The sequence below is a fragment of the Macrotis lagotis genome, chromosome 5 (genome assembly GCF_037893015.1).
Source record: "Macrotis lagotis isolate mMagLag1 chromosome 5, bilby.v1.9.chrom.fasta, whole genome shotgun sequence".
NCBI classification, from domain to species: Eukaryota; Metazoa; Chordata; class Mammalia; order Peramelemorphia; family Peramelidae; genus Macrotis; species Macrotis lagotis.
Window position 1 is genome coordinate 155,782,199 of NC_133662.1, and position 11,820 is coordinate 155,794,018.

At 33.9% G+C, this 11,820-nt stretch overlaps 1 protein-coding gene across 12 annotated transcripts in view; it reads right to left on the bottom strand.

The window, feature by feature from the left end:
• The window catches only part of HIVEP2 (HIVEP zinc finger 2), a 392,429-nt gene that overhangs the window by 310,634 nt on the left and 69,975 nt on the right, over positions 1–11,820 (bottom strand). The window lies entirely within an intron of this gene.

Here is an 11,820-nt window from a genome sequence, read left to right on the forward strand (position 1 = left end):
TGGAAAGTCACTTAACCCCATTGCCTTAAATAAAAAAAAGAAAAAAAAAGAAGTACAGAGCTATGAAAATGCCAGGTTTTCCCCTCAATCATCAATGCAAGAACCCCAAGAAAACTGATTCTCAAATGATAGGCCTCAGTGTTCTGACAAAGCTTTTCAATTTCATTATGTATTGGCTTTAATTTTATAAAGAAAAAATATAATAACCAAGAGTAAGAGAGAAATGACTTTTGAATCAAGATGCACAGGAGGAAAAGGAAAAAAGTGCAATAAGAAAAAAAAGAAAAGGCTTCTGAGTCTGGTCCAAACTGACCACCTCTCCATCATGTAAAAGCTTCACCCAGAGGAGTGGCTGAACCTAAGCTAGGTAGGAGGGATGAAGAAAGAACACCAAAAAGGAACATTTTAATGCAGAAAGAGTAACAATTATCCAGGGCTCTCCCTTCCCCAATATAGAAATATACTTTCCTTATAGTACATACTATATTTCCTATATTCCTGCAGTACTGCCAGAGGAAACAGCAACCTGACTCTATGGAGAGTATCTTTGGAGCCAGGCTGTAACTTGAGCTATTTCTGAGTTATTTTTGCTGTTGGAGAATAGCTCTTAAAAGGGCAATGCTCTATGAACACATATCCAATTACAGAATGGAAGTTTATGGAAAAATAGAATTCAATATACATTTTCATTTATTAGACACTCTAGAAATATACTTATTCTAAGCAAAGGAATGAAATATATAAGGAATGAGTTCAATAGTTTAAAATTTTTGAGATTTAGTAATAATAATGCCTCCAATATCATTATGTTTAATTAATATATATATATAACCTCAAAAGTACAGAAAGGATTAAATATGTAATGAGAAAAGATGAGTTCCCTACAGTTCTGATTTCAACTCTGTGCTTTTTCTATATATAATCTTCTCAAAGATTTTCTCCACCCTATGGCCTCATCTATTCCTTCTATGCATTTGAATCTCAAATCTATACATCCAGTCTGACCTCTTTAATAACTTCAAGATCTACATTTCCAACCATCTACTAGAACCTTACCTGAATATCTACTCATCCCTCTAAGATTACCTATATAAATGGCAAAAAAGATGTAGTTCTATGTTGGAAAAGATAATTTCTCATGGGGAGTTATCTAGTTCCAATAAAAAGGACCCCTTCCAGACCAAAACAAATAAAATTTTTAAACCCTGAATCTGAATTCTGCACAAATTCATCTCATGTTCTTGACTTCCCTCTATCAATGATTCCAGCACCATCCCAGTCACCCAGAATTCTAACCAAAGCATCACCTTTAACTCATTCTTTGGACCTCTAAATCCAATCAGTTGCAGAGTTTTACTGATCCCTCCTTCACAATTCCTTCTGTTAATTTGGAGAAACCAAGATTTAAAAGGAATAAAGAAAATTGCGCCAAGGTTCTCTTTTCTTACAACACATCTGAAGTCCATAGCAGTGAACTGGTTCACCCAAATTCATATACATAGATAGTGACAGCCACGGCTAGAACTTGGAACTTTGCTCTCACTTTCACCTCCATCTCCAACACCATACTGTTTTCATTAAATTACACTTTTCACTACCACTACCACTAGTTCAAATCCTAATCATCTCAATTCAAATACTTATTAAAAACATACTGTGTGCCACAAAATAAACTATTCACTGGAGATACTGACACCAAAAATAAAACAATCACCTATCGCAAGGAGTTTATATACAAACAGGAAAACAAGTTCATACAGATTAAATGAATAAAATGAGTAAGAAAACAGAATTTTGTATGAGTGTGAAGGTATTAACAATTTGTGGGATAAGTTCATCTATATCTTGAAAGAAGATGAGGTAGAGGTAAGGAAGAGATGCCTCCAGGTACAGGGGACAATCAGTGAAAAGAAGATGGAGTGATGTTTGTGAGGAACAGAGAGAAGGCCAGTTTTTCTGGATTAGAAAATGTAGGGAGAAGGAATGATGTATAAGACTGGGGCGGGGGGAAATGGAGTAAGTGTGAAGGGTTTTAAAATCCATAATACTTTATATTTTATCCTAGATTTTTTTATAGTAATATCCAAAATTATTAACCTGACTTTCAAGGTACCCCACAGTTTGACTCCATTTTGTCTTCTCTGGCTAATCTCATTCTACTATTATATCCAAACTCTATTCTTTAACCAAATTTATTGTCCTTTATTAAATGTTGAGGGAAGAAACCATGATTTATTCATTTTTGTATCCTCCATAGCACTTAGTATAGTACTATACTTAAAACAGACACTCAATTATTAGTCTAATGAAAAATATTTTTAAGTTTAATTGAATAGGCATTTATTAAGTGCTTATGATCTACAAGACATTGTGCTAAAGATACAATGAAGAAAAATGACATAATTGCTGCCATTAAGTTTAGATTCTCTTAAGGGACATGAAATTTACATAAAGAACTTTTAATGCAAGATATGAGTGATGGTGAGAAGAGGTGACATATGGTCTAGGAAATGCTTTAGAGAAATGTTCTAGGGAAACTAAAGAAAAATTTTAACTGGGGGCTTAGAGAAGATTACACAGAAGAGATGGCCCCTGAGTTGAGTCCTGAAGAGAAGAATTCTGAAAGGTAAGGATTAAGAGAGTACACACACTCTAGTCAAGAACAATGCCTGTTACATATTAACTGTATTAAGTACATAGAGGTGGAAATTAAATATAAACCTATATAAATTAATATTAAGTTTGGTGAACAGATAGTAGTTTAGTTTGGTGAGAAAATGAACTATGTGAAAGAAGAATGCAAGATAAGGTTGAGAAAGAAAACCGGAACCAGATTATAGATAGTCTTAAATACCAGACTAGGGAGTTTATGTTTTATCCTAAAGGCAATAGGAAATCCCTGAATAAATCATATTAACAAGGGAAATCTAAAACAATTAATTATTAAGAATAATAAAACATGCAAAAGTCTGAGTATTCTTCAGCAAAAAAGTTCTTTAACTTGTATATATTTTGTCCTGTTCTCTGTTCAAAATGCTCTCTCCTCCCATTATGATTGTTGAAGGCTAGAAATGATTCATTTTGTCATTTTTATATACCCAGTGATTGCCATAGTGTCTGAAACTTGTTAGGAGTTTAATAAAGGTATTTGTTGAATCAAATTGAGTCCATTAAAGAAATATTTTTCTTTCTTTTTTAGACATTTTTATTCCAGTCCAGTTTTATCTCTTCTTTCCCTAATATTCCTCATATCTTTGAGTTTTTTTCCTTGATTTACTTTCTTAGCCCTCTTAATAGAATATCATCTCTTCAATGAAACCCAGAGCTTTTCATTTTATCTTTATGTCTCTAAGACACAAACAAGGGCCTTGCACAATGTGTGTATGTGCTTGTGTGTGTGTTTATGTGCATGCACATGCACATATGAGAAAGAGAAGAAAGAGCAAAAGTTGGAGGAGTTCACACTTGTGATTTCATTGGTGGAGAAAATTTCCATAAAAAAACAGCCTCTTGTAGTCTTAAAGAGTTACCTAGGAACAATGAGAGGTTAACTGATTTGCTGAGGGTCACTTCACACAAATGTGTCAAAGATGAACTCAGATCTTGCAGACTCAGAGGTCTGTATTAACAATGCCACATTGCCTCTCTAATATATAGTAGGTGTTTAATAAAAGCTCACTGAAATAAATTGAATTATTGACTTCCCTTCCTTTTTGTACTCCTTCTGTCATGATAATCAAGTGAAATGTAGTAGTCTTTCAAAATTAGATATCTCAATAAAAAAAAGTCATTTCTATTAAGGGACAACCACTAGAATTTCCACATTTCAACCCAGTGTCCAATTTGAATGTCTCGGCTCTTTATTTAGTAACGTGGGAGTGGTGATTTTATGAAAAGAAACAATCAGCAGAGGGTGTCATATATTATGGGATACTTTGTATACTAATTTTAAACCAAAGATTTTAACACTCCATTTGTGATTTATTTAGTTCATTTAGCAACCAGGATCCACAACAGAACTGTGAGTGGATCATATAAGGATTCCATTATGCTTAGAGGGTCACATTCAACCTGTTTTTATCAGGAAGAACTGCTGAAGAGACAGATTTTCATTTCCAAAAGATTTTTTTAACAGTAGCACCTGATTGTTTTGGCTCCCATCATTCTGTACATACAATTTTCACTAATTAATCCCTCAAAAAAGTATAATGATTTTCATTGGGTTGTAGAAAAATCTCAAAATCAAAATTCTGCAGATGTCTTCACATGAGAGAAAGGATTCATTCACTAATGATGCATGAAAAAAAGTCTAACTTAAAATAGGCTCATTTTTTTTTTCCTCTGGGTGCTTGACTAATTTTCCTGATTATTTTGACTATGCAGTTCAGGTCAATTAAGGTCAATTCAATCAAAAGAGTCAAATCAATTGGATGTACATATGTAACCTCAGCATGAAGTGATTTCTTTATATTCCTTTTATCTTTCTAGTTAACTTCAGCTCTGTATTTCCAACTCTCTGCTGGACACTTCCATTTGGATGTCACTTATATCAACATACTCAAAATTGAACTCACCAGCTTATACACACACACATACACCACACACACTCTCTCTCTCTCTCTCTCTCTCTCTCTCTCTCTCTCTCTCCTCCCCATCCCCCACACTCCAAACTTTGTTGTTTCTGTTAATGGAGCTATCAACTAGATTCGAAGCCTCCAAGTCAATTTTGACTTTTCCTTCTCCCATATCTCATCATTTGTCAAGTCATCTCTTATTCCAGAACATTCATCTCTTGTCTTCAATTATTGTTATTATTCTACCTTAGGTCCTCATGACCTCTCTACTGGACTATAAAATAGCCTCCAATATGTTTTTTATCTCTAGTCTTTTACTTCTCCTAACCATCATTCGCACAGCTGCCACAATCATCTTTCTAAGACAGAATTAACTATTTCCCTTCATAAATATATTCTGCGAATTTATCCCTTGAGGATAAAAACACAAAATACTTAAAATGACATTTAAACTCTCAAAACATGGCTACAAACTACTACTTTATTTCATATTACTCTCTTTTCATGCATTTCATATTCAAATTTCCAGCTGTTAACCAAACTTGCTAAGATATCTCCTAGCTCTGTCCATTTGCAAAGTTCATCTCTCAAACATGAAACATACGTCTTTCTAATAGTAATCCATAATCCTTTTCTTTCTTTCTTCAAAGCTCAGTACAAGTCCTGACTTCTCTGTTGTTTTCTCCTAGCTTTAATTTTCATAGGGTACTTGAGTTTATTTATCCTTTTATCTCCCTTCAATTTGTCTGTCTGTTCCTCTCACTCAATCTCTTCTTTTCTCTCTCTCACAACTCTCACTCTAAATTTTGTTCCGTTACTCCTTCTCTTTCTCTTGATTTTTACTTAATTATGTAAAATGATCCAAATCATAGAATTTCAGAATTGAAAGTCACTTCAATAGTCATCTATACTATATATCTATAGTATCTATGTAGTCATCTATATATATACAAAATAAGTTCCATATAGTCTATATATATAGTCTCTCCCTATATATGTATATATATTATATATATATATATATATAGTATCTATATAGTCATCTATATATACAAAATAAGTTCACACTAAAATATATTCAACAAGTGGTTGCTTTTTCTCTCTGTCTAAAGGTCTCAGGAAAGGGCACCGAACACCTTTTAAAGCATTCTATTCTGAAAAGATATCTCTAAAAATTTTTAGAAAGTTGTAGCTTTTTCTGATATAAATCTTTAATTTTTTTTTTGCAACATTATCTGCATCATCCATGGTTCCTTGTTCTGTCCTTGGGGACTAAACAGAGTAAGTCTAATCCATCCTTCTCATGACAGTCATTCCTGAAGAAAGCTACTGTCCAACCCCCAACATCCACATTAGTATTTTTTAATTGTATTCATTTTTATTTTTAGTTTATGGGATAAAATAGTCATTTCTATAACATAAAATAATTTAAAAATGATTGCACATGAAATTGCAAATCTATTATGTACAATTTGCTATTCCATTTATACACATAATAATTTTATAATATGAATTTCTTTTTCTTTCATTTTTCCTTTTTTTCCTCTCCACTACCAATAGACATATAAACATATGTGTACAATCATTCTACACATGCTTCTAGTTATCAGTTCTTTCTTTGGGTGTAGAGAGCACCTTCCTTCATATGTACCTTAGTATTTTCTTTTCTTTCTTTTTTTTTTAGATTTTTCAAGGCAATGGGGTTAAGTGGCTTGCCCAAGGCCACACGGCTCGATAATTATTAAGTGTCTGAGGTCGGATTTGAACCCAGGTACTCCTGACTCCAAGGCCGGTGCTCTATTCACTGCACCACCTAGCCGCCCCCCTTAGTATTTTCTATGCTAAACATCTTTAATTCCTTCAACTCATTCCCATGTCATATATTCCATGTCATTATTATACTGGATGCCAAATCTTTAGGAAACTCTCATATTTATCAGGGTCCTTCAACTATTATGCTCAGAAATTAAGGCAATATTTCTGATGAGGACAGAATATGAAGAACTATCATCTCACTCTTCCTAGACACTGTGCACCTCTAAATGCAAACCCAAGATGGCATTAACTTTTTTGGTTGCCATAGCACATAGTTTACTCATTATGAAATTTGTAATACATTAAAACCCTCAAATCTTTCAACAGATAAACCTTTGTCAATGTAAGCCTCATCTTTTGGGCAGATAAAGTTTCATTTTATTTACCACTCAAATATAAGACTTTGTATTTATTCCTATTAAATTTCATTTTATTAGATACAGTCCAAATGCTCAAACTCATCAAGATGTTTTAGGATTCTGATTCAACCACTATGTCAATTAGTTTTTACTACTAGTTTTGTGTCATTTGCAAATTTGATGAACTTATCCATATTTTTATCCATCATTGATAAAAATGATAAATGTGTGTCATCACCCTTTGGGTGAAATATAAGCTTGTAAAGGGCAGAAAGTTGCTTATTGGTTTTTTTTTTAATTTTGGGAAACTTAGAGCCTAGCACAGCATTTTGTACACAGTAGATACCTAATGATACTCTTGAATTTTGAATAGAATTTTGCCTACAATATTAAGAATTCCTCCTATGAGTGCACCACCCCTCTCACACCCATTAATTGGATAAATGCAAATTAAAAGAACTCTGAGGTAATACGTCACACCTATCAAACTGTTTAATATGACAGAAAAGGGGAAAAGATAAATATTGGAGGGGATATGAGAAAATTGGGGCACTAATGCATTGTTGGTGGAGTTGTGAACTGATCCAACCATTCTGGAGAGCAATTTGAAATTATGCCCAAAAGGGTAATAAAACTGTGTATACCCTTTCATCTATCAATACCACTACTAGGTCTGTATCTCAAAGAGATCACAAAAAAGATAAAGACTCATATGTATGAATATTCATAGCATGACACAGAATTGGAAATTAAAGAGATATCCATCAACTAGGGAATGACTTAACAAATTGTAGTATATGAATATAATGGAATATGATTGCTCTATAAGAAATGATGAGCAGACAAATTTCAGAAAAAAACTGAAAGACTTATATGAATTGATGCTGAATGAAATGAGCAGAACCAGGAGAATAATCTACACAGGAACAGCAACATTGCGTGATGATCAACTATAATAGACTTAGCTCTTCTCAGCAATACAGAGATCAAAGGCAATTTTAAAAGACCTGAGATGAAAAATGCCATTCACATCCAGAGAAAGAACTATGAAACCTGAATATATATCAAAACATGCTATTTTCACCTTTTTTTCTCTCATTTTTTTTCCCTTTTTTTGTTTTGATTCCTCTTTTGCAACATAACTAATATGGAAATATTTGCAATATGATTGTGCATGTGTAACCTATATCAAATTCCTTGCTATCATAGAGTGAGGATGAGTGAATGAAGGATGGGAGAGAAAAAAACTTTACAAAGATAAAAGTTGAAAAATACACATATAATAGGAAAAATAAATAAAAATAAAATATAAATTACATAATATATAAGAACAGATAAGACATTATTGTTCCTATTTCATCATTTGGTAGTTTTGCATTTCGTGAAGGTAGGAAGAGATGGAATACATGAACAGATATGTCCCCCTCAAAAAAAAGGAGTACTATACTACTAATGGTCCTTAGTTAATAAAGTGTTTGCCTATAGTACATGAATAAAACATGTCTGAGGCATGATATAAAAGCTAGGGGAAAGAAACAGACATTCATATAATATTCAGGCATATCTTCAGAGCATAATGTAGGGACCACTTAAGTAATCAAACAAACTAGAATTTCAGAAAGAGGGTCAAAGAATCAAACAAACTAGAATTTCAGAAAGAGGGTCAAAGGGGATCTGGGACATACATGAATAATATAGTTGTACAGAGGGTTCTGAAGATATAAATTTATCTCACATATAAAATCACAATCACCTAAATCTGGAAAGTGTTACAGTGTCATTGGTTTAGAGCTGGAAGAAAACTTTGAGATCATCAACTCTAATTCCCTAATTTTACACATGAGGCACTGAGACTCAGAAAAGTTGCAACTTCTCCAAGATTACAGCACCCAATAGAAGCACCCAAATAGAAGAACCTTAAACTGAAGTCCTTTGTCTTCAGATCCTATGCTTTATTTCCCCCTTCACTAAACCACAAGTCCATACTTCACGGATGCATTAGTTTGCCTTAAGTCTATTCCTATCACTAATAATAATAATCCTTTCACCACTCTGTAGGCTCTCTTCATAAGTTGCTGTAGCTAAAAATACGTATCGCTACATAGTCAACCTTCTAGGTATGAACTTCTCCAATCTTAGCCTGATGCTCATATGACAGACATAATCTGTTGCCAGATCCATACTCAGTCTTTCCATTGAGCATGGGAAAACCTATGGAATGGTCAATCCTGCAGAGAAAAAAAAAAGGTAGATAGATGATAGATATAGATAGATAGGTAGATAGATAGATAGATAGATAGATAGATAGATGGATGAAAAATAATATTTCAGAGCAAATGGGGGGGACAATGCTAGAAAATATATAAAGGAGAAAATCAGAACAATAACCTCACCCTTTCTATCTATTTTATCATGCCTATTATTCACGATCTGGAGATTCTAACCTAAGCCCACAACACACACATACACCCACACATCTCATGATTGCTATTACCTTGAATTGAATTTAGGTAGCACTTTAAGGTTGGCAAAATTCCTTAACTAGATTGTTGCATTTGATCTTCAAAAAGCTAGTCATATGGAAACCGAAACTTTGAAAGTTCAAATGACTTGTCCAGGGTCATGCAGTCAGTAATCTTGGACACGATTCTATTTCAGGTCTTCCTGACTCCAAGGCCAACATTTTATGTAGTGAGCCATCTTAGCTGGCTTATTGCCTTTTTGAATGAAGCAGTATTTTACATGGACAAAACTCTACTACAAGAAGTATAAGCCAAATTTCAATGTCTTCAAACACCTATCCATAACCAGGATAATGACTTCAGTGTCTCTCTTATCAGGTTTAGAAACCAGATGGGTGCACAACCTCATTAGAGTAAGGGAGTATAAAAAAGGGAAGAAAAGGCTTGTACAAACTGAGAAAACAATTCTGGCTTTGGGGAAAATGGGAGAAAGAGAGAGAAACAAATGTCAAAATTGGAAGAGACTCTAGGACAGTTGTCCAAGTACCAAAGGGAAAGGATGGTATAAGAACTGATGCCACTATCTTGTGCTTCAGGCCCGACCAAGCTAGCCAGCCCTCCATGACTCCTTGAGACAACAGATAATAAACAAAAAACACTTCTTTCCATGTGCAAAGGAATAGGCTAGAGTTCTCTTAGCTTTGCTCTAAAGCAGACTTGACTAAAATAATCTGTGGAATAAGCAGCCTGATAGCCCCATAAACCCCAATGGTACTGTTATTCTTGTGGGAGTTGCTTTTTCCCCCCTTTGGTAACAAACTGTTTGACATTAAAAAAAGAAAAGAAAAGAAGCATTTTTCATCCCAGTAACATTTTATAATTGCAGATTTTCACTTCATATCTGGATAGGAGAGGGGAGGTGGGCGGTGATCGCTAGATCATTTAAAGAAGAGAGAGAGAAGCGTACATGCACTAAAATTCTGGTCTCCCCACACAAAGGCCTTATTATATATACACACACATAAATGCGTGGGCAAGATTTAGAGGGTTGTTTTTTTTCCAAGTCACTTCCAACCCTGAGCTCTGAATAGATTAGTATATATACACACCTCCAACAGAACTGGGTCCTCATGTTGCTATGGAAGTCAAATTTTTGTAGTTTTAGATGAAGACAGATTCAAGAAAGCATCTTTTTCTTACACTTCCTATTACGGGGGCAAAAATCACTGCATGATTAAATATTTCATGAGCATTTCATAGTTCCAGCATCTTGACCTGCATATTCCATACCTGCTCTGTTCCCTTACATGGAAAAAATTATATTTTTGGAAAATATTATTAATTATTGTTTGAATCAAGTCTTTATGTTACCAGATATTGTTTAAGCCCAGGATATTACTCTGACTTACCCTCCAAGGAAATAGGAAATGGTTGCAAAGAATTTTGGGGTGCATTCAGGTCTTGAATCTGCTGAAATATTTGCTTTAGTTTCTCTCACCCAGATATTGTTTTGGTTCCACCCAAAGCCTGTGTTTTAGATTCCCTAATATCTTGTGTTTTCACTTCACCCAGATTTTAGTGAATATTTATACTTACCTGTTGATATTCATCTCAAGCAACTTTACCTGTGAACTACCTCTTTTTTTTTCTTTTTTTGAAAATTCACTGCCTAAGTGATGATCAACCATCTGCTCATCTCTATGCCCTTATTTGAACTCTATAAACTGTAATGTAAACACCACAGAAACTTAAAAGGGAAGCCACACCTCTTTTTCTGGCTCTCCTCTGCCAAATGACTTAATAAAAATTCTTTCTAAAACTTTTTCAGTTTGGGGGGTTTGTTCTTAACCAGCACTTATTTTAGTTTTCATAAATCTCACTCCATGTGAGAACATTGTGGTAAAGCTACTGGCAGAGTGATTTTTGCTCTGGTAAATTTAGTAAATCACAAGCTGAGCCCATTTCCAAGGGTATCTGACTTGTGGACTTTCCCTTCCTTCTCGTGTCAGAATTAGTTTGTAACCTTGGGATTTTCTAGAAGTACTTAAGAAAGACAAAATATAAATCAGGTTTAGCAAACATGTTGTCAATTATGTACAATATCCTGTAGTCCGTAGCTGTTTTCTAACAGTTCCTTTCTGAAATGATAATTCTGAGTAATGTCTTACTCTCTGATGTGTTTTTTTCCGGGCAGATGGTCTTCAATAACCAAAATCATATCTCTTAGAGGTTTTATTTTTAAAATTGCAGACCCACTTGTGAATTCATTTCAAAACTCAGTAAAGCTTCCTGCTTTTTTAAAGCTATTGGCCTATGCTATTTGGAAATCAACCTAGAAACCTTTTTTGTAATTTTTAAAATTTTAAACTTAAATACAAAATGAAGGGAAATATTGTCATGTACATCACAGAACATAAGAAAGGAATCCTTGTTGATTTTCTGTTTATACTTTATTTTCTCCCCTCTCTTCCACCATAAAGAGGGCTACAATTAGACATGAGATATCTAGATGTGTATAAATATATATATATATATATATATGTATATATGTATGTGAATATGTTATACTTATTTCTACCTGTCATCTGATCCTCTGAAGGTAGATAGTAT